Source organism: Hevea brasiliensis, chromosome 3, assembly GCF_030052815.1.
Source record: "Hevea brasiliensis isolate MT/VB/25A 57/8 chromosome 3, ASM3005281v1, whole genome shotgun sequence".
Taxonomy (NCBI): Eukaryota; Viridiplantae; Streptophyta; class Magnoliopsida; order Malpighiales; family Euphorbiaceae; genus Hevea; species Hevea brasiliensis.
The window spans coordinates 102,479,148-102,499,548 of NC_079495.1; the positions used below are offsets into that span (position 1 = coordinate 102,479,148).

Here is a 20,401-nt window from a genome sequence, read left to right on the forward strand (position 1 = left end):
TCACTTTTTTCTACAACCAGCACTTTCAACCGATCCAATTGCTGCAGTAGATTTGATGATATGGCATTTGAGAAAAATGCACACTCGTCTACCACCAAGCTTTCTAAATACTCCAAGCGCTTGAATGGAAATTGGCAGTTCCAATTTTCTTTCAGCATCGGAAAGTTGGAGAGTTTCACATGACTGATGCCTTCAAATCCGATCTACAAATCCAAAATACTGCATTAGCGGAGAACAACAAACCAGCATTTAAATACATACATTTAACCAAACATATTAACCACCTATGACAGAGATCAATAGTGAGAAAAGTAGGGAATCTGAGAGTGTAACTGCCCAGTGCAATTTTCTCCATTGCACTTTCACACTCTCTAGCTTTGGCGTGCTTAACACTCCAGGACTGAAAATCCTTTTTAACAAAAATTTTATTCTAAAATTTTAAATTAATATTTTTCATTTGGTGATGATGGGAGGCTCCATTTTTTATCAACTAGAGTTCCACTCCTCTGTGAAGCACTTTAGAAATATTTATTTTAAATGCATCAAGTTGATGTAAGAGAGTACACTCTTAATCTCTGTCATGACCTGATCCACGAGCCGAACCGGCTGGTGGACCTGGGCTGTATAAAGCCTCCGAGTTCCTTAGTAAGCCTTACTATTTCCAAATCCATAATTAGGGCCCAAAGCTGAGGCTCAACATATAAAATAAATTAAGGTAAAATAAAATAAAATATTATATTTTTAATTCGGGTCAACCCAATCCGATAACCATCAGAAGCTAAAGCCAGGGGAGCCCAGCTCAACCCTGGTACCATCATTTATAAACGTTTAAATATCACAAGAATTTTCTTTTATTAATACCAAAAACTCAATTAACATAGTACCTGACAAGATTAGCATTATTATTAACACATGTAGAGTCATAGATTACAAATTTAGAAGATAGTAATACAAATACATAACTGTTAATAAATCTGCGAGGAAGGAAGCATGTTATTCTAAAAAAAAGAACTCCTCCTATAGCTTGAAAAAATAGGGTGAACAGAAGTGATCGTCCGACTCATAGAGTAACATATTGATTTTAAATACAATTTCTATAACTATCTAATACTAATGCATCTCTATGGATGAAATGCAACATAAATCAACAAATTCATCCCATTCAAACAATATTCGCACAAAGAGTAATTTGGAGCACTTACACACCCGTATGTCACATCAACCAATCTACATTTATGGGAGTTGATCCCCTATACAGCCCTCTTAATCCAACACCTGCCAGCGAGATCAACTCGAGACAACTTTCGTTTATAATCCAAATGCGGGGGTCAGCGAAATCAACTCAAAGTCGTACTCACCCCGACTTATCACAAAAAGGACCGGACCACAAGCGAGACTAACTCAAGCCGATCTACCCGTCCTATCCATATCCATCACACCGCATACACACATATACTGCTCCAAACCACCCTAAGGCGATATCCACATCCATTATGCAAACAAGAAAATGCAACATAAATCGTGCCTAGCAATTAGCTACATGCATATATTTATATGTGATGCATGAACATGCCTTGAATACATAATAATATTGAAATTATAAATAAAGTCAATATCTACTCACAACTTAATCGAAGGTCACTACAGTGATTGGACGGGGGAGGAAGGTTGGCCCGACTCACCTAAACATTATATCAAATATTTTATCAATATTTATTCAAACAAAAATTTCAAAAAGTTAACGGACAAATCCTAAGTTATGCCGAGAATCCGGTAGAGTTTTCCCTATATGTAGGACCTATCCAACCTGCAAAATGATTCAAATAACACTTCTAATGCACAAATCCCACATCCACATCTCATTATTATCATATGGCCCCTCCTGGGCCCGCCAAAACGGTCAATACTCACAATTTTGAACAATTACATTTTAGTCCCTATAACTAACCTTTTTGCAACAATACTCAAACGAGCTCGAAAAATTCTAAAACTTTGTCCCGCGGTCCTTAGCAATATTACAAAGCTAATATGAAAGGAATTATAATTTTCTAACTACCCACGAATATTTTATGAATTTTTTAATTTAAACCTGGCACTATAAAATTGAAGAAACTTAGAGTTCGGGTTTACTTATGCCAATTCCGATACTTGGAATGCGTCCTGGACATTTGAAAATGCTATGATCGACTATAATATCGATTGTGTTCCAGGATGGGCCGTTAGGCAATCAAATCTGGCCATAAACTCAGTCCCGACACCAGTGAGCTATCATCAATCCGAACGCACCTAAATGAAGGCCCAAAATTGTCAATGATTATCATAAAATTATTTTTAATTCTTGGGAATAAAAAAAAGTCCGAAAATCTCATCAAGCGATCTTGACCGTCCAATGATCGCATTGTTCAAACGTTATCCGATCAGTGCGGGGCCAGTCCCATCTCGAAGGTTTCATTGCCCTGAGTTCATCGGTGGTCTCGGATCATCAATCCGATAGTCAACAATAATTAAACACATTTAACATAATAATAATAATAATAATAATAATAATAATAATAATAATAATAATAATACTTTATATAATCAATTGTTAATTAAAAAAATAAATACTAATATTATTCCAAAATATATCCATAACAATTTAATAATACAAATTTATATAACCCATTCTAATTTAATTTTTCTAAAATATCATTAGAATAAGTAAAAATATTAAAACATTAAAAGCAAATCACTAAGATAATATATTTTATTAAAATAATATTTTGAGTTTAAGAAAGTAGAATTTGAAGAAAAAGAAAACAAAATTGTCAATAATTATCATAAAATTATTTTTAATTCTTGGGAATAAAAAAAAAAGTCTGAAAATCTCATCAAGCGATTTGGACCGTCCAATGATCGCATTTTTCAAACGTTATCCGATCAAAGTGGGGCCAGTCCTATCTCGAAGGTTTCATTGCCCTGAGTTCATCGGTGGTCTCGGATCATCAATCTGATAGTCAACGATAATTAAACACATTTAACATATCATTACGCATAATAATAATAATAATAATAATAATAATAATAATAATAATAATAATAATACATATTATTTTATATAATCAATTGTTAATTAAAAAAATAAATACTAATATTATTCCAAACTATATCCATAACAATTTAATAATACAAATTTATATAACCCATTCTAATTTAATTTTTCTAAAATGTCATTAGAATAAGTAAAAATATTAAAACATTAAAAGCAAATCACCAAGATAATATATTTTATTAAAATAATATTTTGAGTTTAAGAAAATAGAATTTGAAGAAAAAGAAAAAAAAATTCAGGGTATTACAATATTCCCTCTTTAAGAAAAATTCGTCCTCCAATTTTCGAATAAATAGGAGATAGGGAAAAGAAGATAATTGAAACAAGTGTGAGTATTGCTCCTCCAGCTATGCAGAGATGGCTAAAATGCTTTATTCTTTAAACTTTTTGTATGCTATAAATCACATTCTACTACTCTTTGACTCTGTTGTAGTGTTCTAGCTATCATAATTCTTTCTTAGAGAAACTCTTACCTCTTAACTATTCATTGACCCTTTTTTTGACATCTTAAATACTCACTATGCCTCCACTATGCTTGACTTGATATCTTATAACTTCAATCAACTTCGGTGCTTACCCCTCTTTCGTTGCGCCCTAATATGTCTCTTAGTGACTTCAGTCCCCATTCCTTTATTTCAATAATCTCTGCTCCCTAAAGACATGACTTATGTTCTTTATCCTATGGTATCCTATGAGATGCTTTTTGGTAGTACCTATCATAGACATTTTGTTTGAAATCTTTACTTGTCCTATGACCTCAATGGTCAACACCTGTGCAACTTCTCACTCCCATAATACTTCGAATTTTCAATCTACTTTGTGTCATAACTAAGGTCCTTCGACCAATTCCTGTCCATCTTATGTAACTAGTCATGTAGAGTTCCATTCAAGTGCCAAGTGTACCTTACACCATCTATCAATATTGAAAAGTGAACATGGTCTCTTTTACTATGTGACAAAAGTGTTTGTATTCCCTGACAACCCAATTAACGCCACTTCATCATTTTCCACTCCTTCTCTGGAATGGAAGTAAAGCTTCTTCTTATGTAATATACTTTCTGACACATTGGCACTTAGATCGAAACCCACTACTCCTTTAATCTATCATCTCACCATAACTTGTTTTAATCATCCCTTAATGTGTCTCTAGCATACTTATTCCTTCTTATTCTCATCATTGTAACCAACTCTACCGAGCTTTCCTCATGTCCTTTAGATCTTATCCACTTCATTTTTTTGTTTTTGCTATTGTTGATATCTTTCCAACCTACTATACTTATTCTTTAACCTTTGTCCTATCTCACCTTTATACCTTTTTTTTTCAAGGGTGTCCATCCTATCATCAACTTTAACCTTCTTTTTATTTCTTAGTTTTATCTTGATTACTAGTTCCATTACTTATGAAATTCTAACCTTACGATTGGCTCCCACTAGCATATCCTTCACATTATGTAACACCTGTAATTGACCATAAAAATTTTTTCTTGTATCTCATTTTCCAACTTGACCATCAGAAGTTATCATTCCCGACTACCCTTTGTAGGAAATCGCTCATCATGGTTAGATAGAAGCCCTTGAAACTATAAGTTCCACTCGAACTAACATGGCTGTGGAAAATGTATGTTATGCTATAATTCCAGACAAGATGTTTTTATGTATTCATTCTCCTCGATATAGCCACATCTACTGCCCACAGCTTTCCAAACTTCAACCTCAAATTTTTCTATCAGCAACAATTTCATCTATTGAAACTCATCCACAAATAGTACTTCCTCCAGCTTATAGTTCAGAAGGGTTGCAAGCCTTGGTAACTAACTCGATTTAACTCATGTCACTACTTTGATCGTCCTTTCATACTTAACATTAGGTACACACTTACCATCATTTCCTTTTTAAGGAAAATATGTACGTATTGGTGCCTACCAAATTCTTAAATACTGGGTTACCACAACACAATTTCCCTTGCTTATTTAGTCTTCTTTTTTAAAATTTCATCATCTCTTTTTATAAGATATTAGCCGCGACTATCCTTCTATTATACTATCGATTGGCTGACATATCATTTTAAGATTTATTAACTCTACTTATACTCTATGTTTACTCTTTTTGTCTACCCTCGCTCTTTTGCATCTGTATTCTAGAAGATACCTCTCACTAACAGACTCTTCCAGAATTGATTCTAATCATACTTACTGCCATAACTCTTATCCTTGTATTTCTCAGTGACTTGTGACTACCACTCATACATATATCTTCCTGCTTTATCTCCTACTGTCGTTCTGTCACTTATTTTCATTCATGTTTCCTTATAAAGTGATTCTATTGGTCATACTGAAAATGCTTATCTAACCCTTGATCGCAGACCCCCTAACTGCTATCTCACATTTCTACTCATGACCTAAGTCTATATGCCATTTTCCACCATCCTTTTTGTTTTTCCTGCCTATTTGAACCAATAGGTTTACTTTTATTAACTTACTACTTATTAATTTCTCCTTTGCCTGATGGGACCGTTCAAGACACCATTGTACATCCTATAACCTTTGCTTGCTCTGGTTGCATTCCTCAACTAACTTTCCTCGTATTGTTAGAAGTTTAAATAGATCTTATCCCATTGCTACCTACCCCATCCTGGGAACAGGAATAGACAGAGTTTGATCCATATCCTACAACCCTGAACTCCATGTTTTGGCTCCCGACACTGCCCGAACTATGATCTGCTCTAAGTCCTACACTTTTGGATTCTATATCTTGACAACTATCCTCACTCATGTAATCTCTTTCTAGGCTTTCTAACATTACTTTTTAGTTCATCCTATTTACCTTGCTCAGGATGGCACTTTATGTACTTTATATCTCACTTTGATCTCCCTGATCTTGTCTTATTCTTGGCTATTCGGTTTGCCCTTTAATTCGTCTCTTTTATGTTACCCAAAATAGAACCTTGATTACTTTATTCCCTAGCTCCATTCTTCTTTTTGACTTGACAGCTATGCTCGATAACTGTACTTTTCAGTATCTCTTCTCGGCCATTTTCGCCTTCGTACTACTCAGAATTAGTCTTTCGACTACTCTAATTAGCACTTCCACTAGCATTCGTGTTATTTCTCTGCTACATCTAAACCAACTATTCAAATTTTCATTTTTATATTTCCTTTTATCTACTGATATCCTATGACTTATTTTCACTGACTTGCAGTCATTGTCCTTTCCTCTGCTTAACTACAAACTACCCTCTAATACCTAAAGGAGCGAATCTACAGGATCCCCTTTTTCCTTGCTACTCAAAAGCTTTGCATCTATCATGATTTGATCCCTCATGATCCTTACAACGAAAATCGTACTCTCCCTAAGGGAGGTACCTGAGCCAACTATTCTCTAGCACACTATAATCCCATTTAGGACATCATTCGATAAACTATTATATTAATGGTACTCTTCTATCTCTCCTGAGAAGACATTTTTGTACTCTGCAGCATAACTGTTTGCAAGAGAGGTACTACATCTATCGCATTACCACAACTATATATAAGGCTATCAACTCTCTTTTTATATTATAAACTTTCCTAGAATGCCATTTCGCAGGTTATGAATATTATTCATAACCTTTAATCTTCTTTAGGGAGTAAAGCCATACCTACACTCCGCTATTACACAAAGGAGGTGCTACCTTCATTAAACCTTAGGCAATACGTCTACTGTAACGCCAATACTACCAACGATCTCATACCGAAGACCAGATGATCTCACTAAGTAGGTATCATCATTACACTGCAACCATACTATAAAACCTCTAGTCTCGTGTCACTTGTATTATAACTGTGCATGCAAGTTAGGATAATTGAGTCACTGACTCTAGTTATCACGCAACTACAACCTTTGATATACTATCTCAAAGGTCTTAAACCCTAACTAGGAGTTTTCCTAACTCCTTTGCAGAAATAGAACTTTATCTTGACATGACTATATCAAAACAAAGGCCATCTATAAATATCCTCACCATGGAGCATCACAGAGAAGCACGCAGCTCTACACAATAATTCCATGTCAGTACTGTAATCTGTAGCTTATAGCACAAATATCGAGAACATTGTTTAGTTACTATAGTATATCCCAATAAACCAGGTTCCCTAATCTCTTATCTCTCTTAAATCCACTAATATCATAAACTTACTCTGACTGGGCTATCCACCGATGACTGCTAGTAGTGGTACCTTCACTCCTATCTAGGGCATATATGCTATCATAACTCACCTTTAAATACTAGTACCTTGCACTAGATAGGCACATCGTTAGCCTCATACTGACAAAAATATAGCATTCTTTGGAGTATGCATTCCCATAGCAGATCTCAATATGTCTGCTAACTCTATTTCACATCTCTATGTACTCCATGAAAATCAAGACACTAAACTAAAGTACTCTTATATTACCTGAGAAATAACAAAGAATCTAGAAATAAGGAATTACAGAAGAGAACGAACAGGAACTTATACTCCGCATGTGACCTCTTAACAAGACTCCTTTTACACTCTCAATTATACTCTTTCCCATGAATCTAGAGCCTAAGCTCTGACATCATTATTGTCATGACCCGATCCCACAGGCCGGATCGGCACTAAGACCTGGGCCAGTATAAAGCCCTTAAGGCTCGTAGTAAGCCTTACTATTCTCAAATCCATGATCAGGGCCAAAAGCTGAGGTTCAACATATAAAATAAAATAAGGTAAAATAAAATAAAATATTGCATTTTTAATTCAGGTCAACCCAACCCGATAACCATCAGAGGTTAAAGCCAGGGGAGCCCAGCTCAACCCTGATACCATCATTCACAAACGTTTAAATATCACAAGAATTTAATTTTATTAATACCAAAAACTTAATTAACATAGCACCTGACAAGATTAGCATTACTATTAACACATGCGGAGTCCTAGATTACAAATTTAGAAGATAGTAATACAAATACGTAACTCCTAATAAACCTGTGAGGAAGGAAGCAGGTTATTCTAAAAAAAAGAACTCCTCTTGTAGCCTGGAAAAATATTGTGAACAGGAGTGATCGTTCGACTCATAGAGTAAGATATTGATTTTAAATACAATTTCTATAACTATCTAGCATTAATGCATCTCTATGGATGAAATGCAACATAGATTAACAAATTCATCCCATTCAAACAATATTTGCACAAAGAGTAATTTGAAGCACTCACACACATATATGTCACATCAACCAATATGCATATATGGGAGCTGATCCCCCTATACAGTCTTCTTAATCTAATACTTGCCAGCGAGATCAACTCGAGCTGGACTTTCTCTTATAATCCAAATTCGGGGGTCAGCGAGATCAACTCAAAGTCAAACTCACCCCGACTTATCACAAAAAGGATCGGGCCCCAAGCGAGACTAGCTCAAGCCAATCTGCCCGTCCTATCTATATCCATCACACCGCATACACACACACAATGCTTCAAACCACTCTAAGGCGACATCCACATCCATTATGCAAGCAAGAAAATGCAACATAAATCGTGCCTAGCAATTAGCTGCATACATATATTTATATGTGATACATGAACATGCCTTGAATACATAATAATATTAAAATTATAAATAAAATCAATATCTACTTACAACTTAACCAAAGGTCACTACCGCAGCTGGATGGAGGAGGAAGGCTGGCCTGGCTCACCTAAACATTATATTAAATATTTTATCAATATTTATTCAAACAAAAATTTCAAAAAGTCAAAGGACAAATTCTAAGTTTTGTCAAAAATTCGGCAAAGTTTCTCCACATCTCATCATCATCATATGGTCCCTCCCGAGCCCTCCAAAATAGTCATTACGTACAATTTTAAAAAATTACATTTTAGTCCCTCTAATTAACTTTTTTGCAAAAATCACTCAAATGAGCTCTAAAAATTCTAAAATTTTGCCTCACGGTCCTTAGCAATATTACAAAGCTAATATAAAAGGAATTATAATTTTCTAACCACCCACGAATATTTTATGAATTTTTTAATCAAAATCTGGCACTATGAAATTGAAGAAACTTGGAATTCGGGTTTACCTACGCCAATTCCGATGCTTGGAATGTGTCCAGAGCATTTGAAAATGCTAGGATCAACTATAATATCGACCGTGTTTTGGGATGGGCCGCCAGGTAGTCGGATCCGGCTGGAAACTTAGTCACGGCGCAAGTGACCTATCATCGATCCGATTGCACTTAAATGAAGCCCAAAATTTATCAATAATTGTCATAAAATTATTTTTAATTTTTGGAAATAAAAAAAAATCTAAAAATCTCACCAAGTGATCTGGACCATCCGATGATCGCCTTTTTCAAACATTATCCGATCTGAACAATCTCAGAGGTTTCGTCGTCCTGATTTCATCGGTGGTCTCAAATCATCGATCCGACGGTCAGATCGTCCAGAATCCTTGATGGAAGCTGCTGGACCCATTTCTCTTTTCTCCTTCATTTCTCACCTGTGTTTCCATTAAATCCGACATTACCAGCTTGAAATTGTTCTCATACCTAAGGTTTGTCGAGAAGAAACTGTGGCATGGCTGGTCAAGGGCAAAATTACTAGAAATAGAAGAGAAAAGCTTGGCCATTTCATTTTTCTCTCACCTCACGTAACCTTGGATCCACCCGAAGATTGCCATCTTCAACACTTGAGAAACACCACTAGAGCTTGCTGGAGGTCCTGGTTGCATCGTTGGCAATGCTAGCTTGGTTGGAAAGAAAGAAAAAAATTAAAGGGAAGGGGTTGGATGGTTGTCGGAGACGAGGCAGAAGTGGTCTCCCTACTTGGTTCCAAAACGCAGCTTAGTCTGCACTTTCATTTCAACCCTTTTTTTTTTTTTTTAATTTCTTTGATTGGCTGTTAATGGAAGAAGAAACTTGTAGTTGGTTCTTTTAATTGAAATTTCCCTCTTTTGACATATATATATATATAATTTCTCTCAAGTAAATATCTCACCTACGTTTTGCATTGTAAGAATAAAATACAATTTAACCTCTACTTTAATAATAATTAAGGTTAATATTAGAATAATATACTAACAACGATAATTAAACACATTTAACATATCATTAATAATAATAATAATAATAATAATAATAATAATAATACATATTGTTTTATATAATCAATTGTTAATTAAAAATAAATAAATACTAATATTATTCCAAAATATATCCACAACAATTTAATAATACAAATTTATATAACCCATTCTAATTTAATTTTCTAAAATATCATTAGAATAAGTAAAAATATTAAAACATTAAAAGCAAATCACAAAGATAATATATTTTATTAAAATAATATTTTGAGATTAAGAAAGTAGAATTTGAAGAAAAAGAAAAAAAAAATTCAGGTATTACAATCTCGCTTAGGGAAGGGACTTAACTTTAATGTGCAAAAGTTAGCTCAAGGATACTATAAGTAGGGAGTGTGTGATTTTGGTTTGATTCAGAGTCTATCTAGGAATTAAAACTGAATCAAAATTTTAGTACCAATTGGTTCTTCATTGTTTTGGTTGCGGTTTGGTACGATTCTCGATTAGTTGGTTATGGTTGGTGTGGTTCTAGATTCTAGTTGATTCGATATGATTCCAATTCGGCTCTTGAAACAATGTTATTTAATTATTTCGCTAAAAAGTCATACTTAAATTAGCATTTAAGATTTGAATTGAGTTATTAATACATAATATATCATATAATATATCTTTTAGCTATTTCTAATTGTATAATCTTTAACTATAAGGTGTATATATAATATAAAACTAAATATATTATATAATATAATAATATAAATACATCATATAATATACATTTTAACAATTTATTAATTATATAATGTTTAATTATAAGATGTAAATATAATTATAAATTAACATATATATATATATTACATTTATAATTAAGAATTATAAGATAATTTAATGTATTTATAATTAAAATTATTAAAAAAATATGAAGAAATGGAACATAATTTATAACTCCTTGGCATGTTTTTGTTTATTGTTGAAAAAGCAATAAGGCATAGTACTTGTTGAGAACTCCTCGTATATTTCTTTGATCTATAAATTTCGTTCTCGCCCTAAAATTTCTTGCTGAAATTTATTGCATGGATGATAAATTCATTAGCATCAAAAATGTATTTATCCGAAAAATCTTAATAATAATGAAGGATTTGAATTAAAAGTTATCTAAAGTTTCAAACATCGATTTTCTAAAATAATAAAATTGCATAACAAAATGAGTTGCAACTTCATGTCATCATTGCGGGCATTCAGAATTTGCACCCCTCCAGTAAAGAGTTATCAGATTAAGCATTGAACCTCAAATAAACCTTGATGTTTGTCATCAGACAAACTCATTTCCAATGCTCATTAGTTACTTCCTGTATACTTGTGCCATTATTGCATATATCGATAAATCAATAGGACCATACCTTCGATTATAGGAATTGTTGAGTGTTTATTGACATCATTGATTTTCATGTTTATATGCCATTATATGCTTGATTGATTTTCATTTTTATAAGCCATTATGTGCATGATTGGGCAGCTATAACCATCTCTGAAAGTAAATTTGAAAGAGTCATTGCCCTATGAAGGAAGCATCTAAGGTGAAACCTATTTCCCTGTGACATTTTTTAGAAAGGCACCGAGGGTTGAACTTGAATATGCAGAAAAGGATCGGTATAATGCTTCTCAGGTGCCGCCAGAATGGCATGGTTGGCTTCATTTCTTAACTGATCGCACAGGGGATGAGGTATGCTGCCTTTAAATATATGAAATAAATGGGAAGATGCATGCTAAACAATAATGATGATCATCATCATATTTGTTGCAGCTCCTGATGCTAAAACCTAAGGGGCATGAGGTAGAGCATAAGGAGAATCTCTCTGGAGAAGGTGAGGAGTATATATACCATTCCAAAGGACATGCTCTCAATCCTGATCAGAAAGACTGGACCAGGTATCAACCTTGGCAACCCACAAAGTCAGAGTAACTCCTTGGGGCCACCAGTGTCCTGTAAACTCAGAAACTATGGCATTTTGAGTCTGATTTCTATGAATAAAGCATGTAATTGTACGAGGCTGTAGAGATTTTGCATTTGCTTTCCTGAAGAGAACTTTGAATGCCAACTTTATTGTCTGTTTTCATAAAACTTGTTTTCTCAATGACTTTATTGTGGACTGCTGTTGATATTGGTTTTAGTTGTTCGAGTACTGATAGTGTTATTGAGCTGGAAACTGCTGCAAGGGAAATAATGTTGAACTTGAAAGACTATAAATCTTCACATTTCTTGTTAAATTCTGTCCTAGGTTGGTGGAAAATCTGGCAGAAGATTTTTTTTTGGATAATATCTAGAAGAAGAATTAAATAACCATAAAAGGCTTGAAAAATTTTCAAAATTTCATTTCTGTGTTTGCCGCGTTCCCATCACCTCTCTTAAAAATCTGTTTTCGAGCAAGTCTAGAGACCTCCTCAACGATTCATAGAAAAGAAAATGGAAGAATGAGAATGATAATCAAGATATTGCTAAAATATAATATTAAGGCACATTTAGCTGGAAGAACGTGTCCAAATTACTGTCGAGAGTGGATTTAGTTTGCCTTTAACTCTTGGCAGCTTTGCATGCCCTTCCCTTCATATATCATACTAACAAAAAGGAACCCTTTTTTTAACGAAACCAAAAGGAACCAAAGTTTGAAAAGCATTAGCAAGAAATTCAGAAAAGAAGGATTTGATTGTAGAACATGAAGATTAGCCCAGTAAAGTTGATTGGCAAGTGAACTAATTTTATTTTATGACAAGACAACCAGCGTTTTCTGTGGGGTTATGTTGCTTCAATTTCAAATGATTTATTAAAGTTAGTCTATTTGGACCAACTATGGCCAAGAAAATAGAGCAGAGGCAGCAGTAGCATTTGGCTTGAAACAGATCATGGAACCAAGGAATTGAACCCTTACAGACTATAAACAAGAAAGGAATCCACCACTTGAATCCTGATACCTTCTAGAGGAAATCTTAAACCTTCATTGCTAGGCCGTTCCATCGGAAATAATGTATAAATTGCTTCAATATTATAAGCTCATATGCAATTTTTTTTTTAGCTGAAAAAAAAAGAGCTCCTAAGCGTGACAGGGATAAGATCCGCAGTTAGACAATTTCATAGCCCCTGATTTAACCCACCCATAAGGGACTAACCACTTGGCCCATATGCAATTTGGAGCTGGCGTACTTGGCATCACATATATGGAACCATTCTTACTTTATAAGACAGAACATTGGCATTTGTTTTCCTGAAGAGAACTCTGAATGTCAACTTCTTAGTCTGATAATATGAACAATCTCATTTGAATTAGCATAAACTTAAATCAATCTTAACCTTTAATTAACATAATATAACTTCAATTTGCAAAGCATTTGACTGGCAGGCAATTAATCTGGTGAATTCTAACCTTTAACTTTATTGCAATAATAATAACCCCTCACAAGGTTTGGTAGAAAGGTTTTTGAAAGGTTATATTCAGGTAACATGAAAAATAGGTAAAAAGGCTATGTGATGTAGATCAAGAGAAATAACTCCTGAAGATTGAAGGAGAGAAAAACAAATTTTCTCGAGAAACTATTTCTCAAAATTTTATTTAATTTTCAATAATTATCACAACAATCAACTCCAATAACAAAATATCAAAACAAAACAAAACAAACGTCCTAGAATAATAATAATAATAATAATAATAATAGGATAATTCACAATTTAATCAGGGATGTTTAAAAAGATAAAATTTCTGATAATGTAAACTGCATAGCAATTACCACAATTCTATGGCTTTGGGCTGCTTCTAATTTATATTGCTAGCTTCTTAGAACAAAACTGATGCAAGTTAATTTTCAGGATTGTTAGCAAGCATAAATCGCCTGTTTTCTGTTATCCCACAATTTCTGTTTTTCCATTTCCAAGAGAGAGATTGAAATTTAAGTTTGAATACAGGAATAGAAGCTGCACCGAACTCGATTAACAACAACAGGGTTTCCACATGGAATTCTTGAAGAGGCCGGAACTCTTTCAAGAGCCAGAGCATAAATACAACTATCCCAGCCTGCCTTGTCCAGTACATTGGCATGCCTTTGCTGATCTTCATCTTCCATATCTAACACTTCCTCCTGTGAGTCACAGTTTTTAATGATCATGAAAACAGAACAAAATGTTTCATGAATAAAAAATTTCAAAAAATTTGAACCACATTAGAAACCGATACTTGTGCTATCAAGAACTTAGCAGTTTGGGAACATTTATTATACATGAATGAAAGACTTCAGCCATAAGAGAACTGTTGACCCCGTATAGCTCAAAATGAGCATTGATTTTGATGATAACAAAACTCAAAGAGAATCTATCTAACCCAACTTCAAAGTGATGTGTAGATTCTTTGTCTTATGCATAAAGAACCTTTCAAGTTGTATATAAGGAGAAAAGATACTCAAAGGCATTTCAAGACAAATCCAAAATGAGAAAAAGACTATGGAAGCCAAGACTCAAAGAAAATGTATGAAAGGCATAGTGTTAGAGTCTTAGGTCTTTTGTGAAAAGAATGGATGAGAATTTAGTCATATGGAGCTCAAAATTGAAATTTTATTTTTTGATTACTTTTTCTCATCATGACCTTGGACACTACTATTGAAACATTTTTAAGGTCTAAATCATTTTACATTGCAAGTTGAGACATGCAGCTGTTGCCTTAGTTTGCTAACTGGTTTGCTAAAATTTTCGGTTTGCTAATGTGTTTGCTAAAAACATTAGTTTACTAACCAGTTTACTGACTGCTACCATTATTTCATTAGTTTGCTAACTTATCAAAGCTGCTCAACTTCGCACAAAAGGACAAAATAACGGCCATTTTGTCTTGGGCAGTGTGTATAATGTCTCAAAAGGGTTTCAAACGATCTAAAATGATTTGGGACTATAAATACACCTTCTTCACTTCATTTACTTTTGATGAAAGCTTACATTTGAACTTCAACATTGATTTTTCATTTATTGCTTTCATTCAAGAGCTTTAAAGTATTTGAGCTTCCATTGACAAATCAACTCATCTCTTCTTTATAGTTTGATTTGTATTGAGTAAGAGTGAGTGTTGAAATATTAAATTGCATTTAAGAGAGGTTGTACAAGCACCTATTGAAGCTTGAGAGAGTAAGTGCTTGTGATAGCACTTGTGAAGGTTTCAAGCTACCTTGGTAAAAGCTTGGTGTTGAAAAGTTGTAAAGGGCTTTTGGTCTCTTGCCTTCAAAAGAGCAAATAGTGGAGAAAAGACTCAAAGAGGGTTCTTTGAGAGAGTGGATGTAGGCTAGTTAAGCCGAGCCACTATAAAAATCCTTGTGTTTGATCTCTCTAATCTTGACCTCCTTACTTTTGTGCAATTTAAATTTTATTCTTTATACATGATATTGAATGTTAGTTAAATAGATTGAGTTGATAAACTTGTGGACATATTGAGTGACTTGAGAAATTAGTTGTATATCATATGATGCATGCTTTGTTAGATATTGCCATGTACATTGATTGAGCCTTGAATTGCAACTTAGGAACACATTGTTGAAGCACATATTACTTTCATTCTATATAGAGAAGCACCTAGTTGAACAAAGCCACAATTTTTCATTAGGCTACAAGCAAGGGCCGAAAAATTGTTAAAGTCCAATTCACCCACCTCTTGGACTATTTTGGGACAACAAATTGATATCAGAGCCTGACTCTCTTGCTTAGGGTATTACAACCTTAGAGTGATCCATAATGGCTGGTTCATCTAGTAATACTGCCGGTATACCTGCACCATTAGCTGAAGGCTACTCAATCACTAGACCACCACTCTTCAATGGCACTAATTATTCATTTTGGAAAGTAAGAATGAGAAATTTCATACAATCTGTAGATATTGATGCATGGAGAATTATTAAAAATGGTCCACATGTTCCTCAAAAGAATGGTCCAGACTTGAAGATGAATATGATGACAATGATTGGAAGAAAATTTCTATAAATGCTAAAGCTATTAATATTTTGCATTGCTCACTTGACCTCAATGAATACAATCGTGTTTCAGGATGTCAATCTGCTAAGGAAATTTAGGTTAAGCTTGAAGTCACTTATGAAGGAACTGATGTCGTCAAAGAGTCCAAAGCAAACCTTCTTATTCGAGATTATGAGCTATTTGAAATGAGGCCAAGAGAATCAATTGCGAATATGAGTACAAGGTTTACTGATCTTGTAAATCTTCTCAAAGCACTTGGTAAAAGATTTGAGGAAGCTGAAATTGTGAAGAAAATTCTTAGATCACTTCCAAAATCTTGGGAAGCAAATACTACAGTTATCCAAGATACCAAGGATTTTAAAACATTCACCTATGATGAACTCATTGGTTCTCTCATTGCACATGAGATGGTATATAAAAAAGGTGAAGTTGAAAATGAGCATAAGAAGAAGAAAAGCATTGCTCTCAAGTCAAACATAGATGAAGATAAGAAGAAAGGAGTTGCATTCAAAGCTGATTCTAGTGACAACTCAAGTGCTTCAAGTGAAGATGATGATGAAATGGCTATGCTTGCAAGAAAATTTAAAAGAGCTTTCAAGAAGGGAGGAAGCAAATACAAGAAATTCTTGAAAAAGTATACTCCCAAGGATAAACACGTCAAAGATTGAAAAGAAGAAATTGTATGTTATGAGTGTCACAAACCTGGACATATCAAGCCCAAATGTCCATTACTCAAAAAGAAGAAAGGAAAAGAAGATAGGAGCAAGAAAGCTATGAAAGTAGTATGGAGCAACAGTGAAGAATCTTCAAATGATGAATCAAGTGACAAGGAGACTGCTCTTCTTTGTATGATGGCACTTGAAGAGAAAGTTGAAAGTTCACAAAAGGAAGAAGAAAGTGACAATGAGGTAAATTCTTACGAATCTCCTAATGTAGAAGAACTTGAACTTGCATTTGCTAGAGTATATGATGAGTATAGAAATTACAAGAGAAAGTGCACTAAAATGAATTTAGAAATTGAATCATTGAGATCACAAAATATTGCCATGTCCAATGTGTATAAAGAAAATGAATTCTACAAAGGACAAATTGCTTTGTTTAAAGAACTAGACTTAGAGTTGAAAACCTCAAAAGAAACATGTGAGATGCTCATTGAGAAAAATAAAGTTCTTGAAGCTAAAGTAGAGTCTTTGACAAATGATTTGGCAAAATTTACAAAAGGAAAAGAAACTCTAGATGTACTTCTTGGAAACCAAAGAATTTCAAATGAAAAATATGGAATTGGTTTTGATGGTTTCATGAACTATGACAAGTACAAGAATCATTTCATTAAAGCATCTACATTCTCCTTGCCTAATGTTACATGTTATTATTGCAATAAAAGAGGTCATATGATTAGTTCTTGTGCACTTAGGAAAGGTCTTCTTAAGGTAAAAAAGGTTTGGGTACCAAAGGGAACCTTACCTAAGGTCACTAACCCCCAAGGACCCAAAGTTGCTTGGGTACCTAAAGTTCAATGATTAAATTTCAGGTTTGTTTCAAAGGGATGAAGGAAAGTGATAAATGGTATATAGATAGTGGTTGTTCAAAGCACATGACTGGTGAAAGGGACAAGTTTTCAGAAATTACAATGAAAGATGGAGGATATGTAAAATTTGGAGATAAAGGGAAAGGAAAAATAATTGGAAATGGTACAATTGGAATCAAACCTTGTATTGAAGATGTATCGCTTGTTGAAGGTTTGAAATACAACTTGCTAAGTGTAAGCCAACTGTGTGATAAAGGTTTTGAGATAAAGTTCACTTCTTCTCTATGTACAATCAATAACTTAGATAATGACACATTGTTCATTGCAAATAGATCAAATAATGTTTACTTGCTTGACATGAATAATTTTGAAACTAATCATGATACATGTCTAGTATCTCTTGATAACTCTAGTTATTTGTGGCATAGAAGACTGGGTCATGCAAGCATGCATACACTCTCAAAATTGTCTAAGAAAGAACTTGTTAATGGTCTTCCTAAGATTAATTATGAAAATGAATTTCAATGTAGAGCATGTGCACTAGGAAAGCATACAAGAGCATCTTTTAAATCTAAAAATATTGTGTCTACCACTAGGCCACTAGAATTGCTTCATCTTGATTTATTTGGACTTGTATCTCCTACTAGTCTAAGTGGAAAGTCATATGCTTTAGTTATTGTTGATGACTATTCAAGATATACATGGACATTTTTCCTTGCTCATAAAGATGAAACTTTTGAAAAATTCACCTCATTTAGTAAAATGGTTCAAAATGAAAAATGCTTTTGCATCTCATCTATAAGAAGTGACCATGGAACTGAATTTGAAAATCATTCATTTGAGAAATATTGTGATAAACATGGAATCAATCATAATTTTTCAGCTCCTAGAACACCACAACAAAATGGGATAGTAGAAAGGAAAAATAGGACTTTGCAAGAAATGACTAGAACTATGTTGAGTGAAAATAATTTGCCAAAGTACTTTTGGGCTGAAGCTGTTAATACATCTTGCTATGTGTTGAATAGAGTCTTGATTAGACCAATTTTGAAAAAGACCCCCTATGAGCTGTGGAAAGGAAGAAAACCAAATATCTCATATTTCAAAGCATTTGGTTGTAAGTGTTATATTTTAAATAACAAGAAGGATAACTTGAAGAAATTTGATGCTAAATCTGATGAAGGAATCTTTCTTGGGTATTCAACAAAGAGTAAAGCCTATAGAGTGTTCAATAGAAGAACTTTGGTTATTGAGGAAACTATTCATGTTTTGTTTGATGAGACTAACCCTTCTATCAAAAGGAAAAATGTTTGTGATGATAATAATGAGCAGGTTTTTGGAAAAGAAAATATAATATCAAGTCAAGAAATGGAACAAATTGATGACAAAGATGAAGAAACTCAAGGAGAAACCACAATAGAAGTCCATGATGCCAATGAAGATCAAATCAATGAAGAAATGCCAAATTTGGAAAAATTACAAGTAAATGAGCCTCAACATGAAGATTTACCTAAAGAATGGAGATTCCATAGAAACCATCCTCAAGAAGACATTATTGATGATCCATCTCAGAGGATGATAACTAGAGCACAATTGAGAAGATATTTTGGTAATGTTGCTTTTGTTTCACAAATTGAACCTAAATGTTTTGAAGATGCTCAAAATGATGAAAGTTGGATTCTTGCCATGCAAGAAGAACTAAATCAATTTGAGAGAAATAAAGTTTGGAATTTAGTGCCTAGACCAAAAGATCATTCAATTATTGGTACTAAATGGGTTTTTAGAAACAAAATGGATGAAAAAGGCAATGTTGTTAGAAACAAAGCTAGACTAGTAGCTCAAGGCTACAACCAAGAGGAAGGGATTGATTTTGATGAAACCTTTGCTCCGGTTGCTAGAATTGAAGCTATTAGAATGTTGTGTGCCTTTGCATGTTACAAGGATTTTATGCTTTATCAAATGGATGTCAAGAGTGCATTTTTAAATGGTTATATTGATGAGGAAGTGTATGTTGCACAACCTCCAGGCTTTGAAAATCATGAGCATCCAAATCATGTTTATAAACTTACTAAAGCTTTATATGGTTTAAAACAAGCTCCTAGAGTATGGTATGAAAGGCTTAGTAAATTTCTTTTACAAAATGATTTTCAAAGAGGCAAAGTGGATACAACACTTTTTGTTAAGAAGCATCATAATGATATGCTCATTGTGCAAATTTATGTTGATGATATAATTTTTGGTGCTACTAATGAATCTCTTTGCAAGAAATTTTCTAAGATTATGCAGAATGAATTTGAAATGAGCATGATGGGTGAGCTCACATTCTTCCTTGGACTGCAAATTAAGCAAATGAAAGATGGCATCTTCATAAATCAATCAAAGTACATCAAGGATATGCTAAAGAAATTTAAGATGGAAGATTTGAAGAGCATGGGCACTCCTATGAGTTCAACAATTAAAATGGACAATGATGAAAAAGGTAAAGAAGTAAATACCAAGCTTTATAGAGGTATGATTGGCTCTCTTTTGTATCTTACTGTATCTAGACCAGACATACACTTTAGTGTTTGCTTGTGTGCAAGATTTCAATCATGTCCAAAAGAATCCCATCTAAGTGCAGTTAAAAGGATTTTTAGATATCTCATTGGCATACACTCAATTGGTTTATGGTATCCAAAATGTGAATCATTCAATCTTGTTGGTTATAGTGACTCTG

The 20,401-nt window shown here is 33.7% G+C and overlaps 1 protein-coding gene and 1 long non-coding RNA gene across 11 annotated transcripts in view; both read right to left on the reverse strand.

Annotated features, from left to right (window-relative positions):
* Positions 1-20,401, reverse strand: part of LOC110660410 (uncharacterized) — a 243,950-nt gene that overhangs the window by 119,534 nt on the left and 104,015 nt on the right. The gene's annotated exons all lie outside the window — the stretch shown is intronic.
* LOC131178718 (uncharacterized) lies at positions 14,048-14,458 on the reverse strand. Its single transcript, XR_009147690.1, has 2 exons — positions 14,429-14,458; positions 14,048-14,290 (listed from the first exon to the last, which is right to left on the reverse strand). It is a non-coding gene; the product is annotated as an uncharacterized LOC131178718 (long non-coding RNA).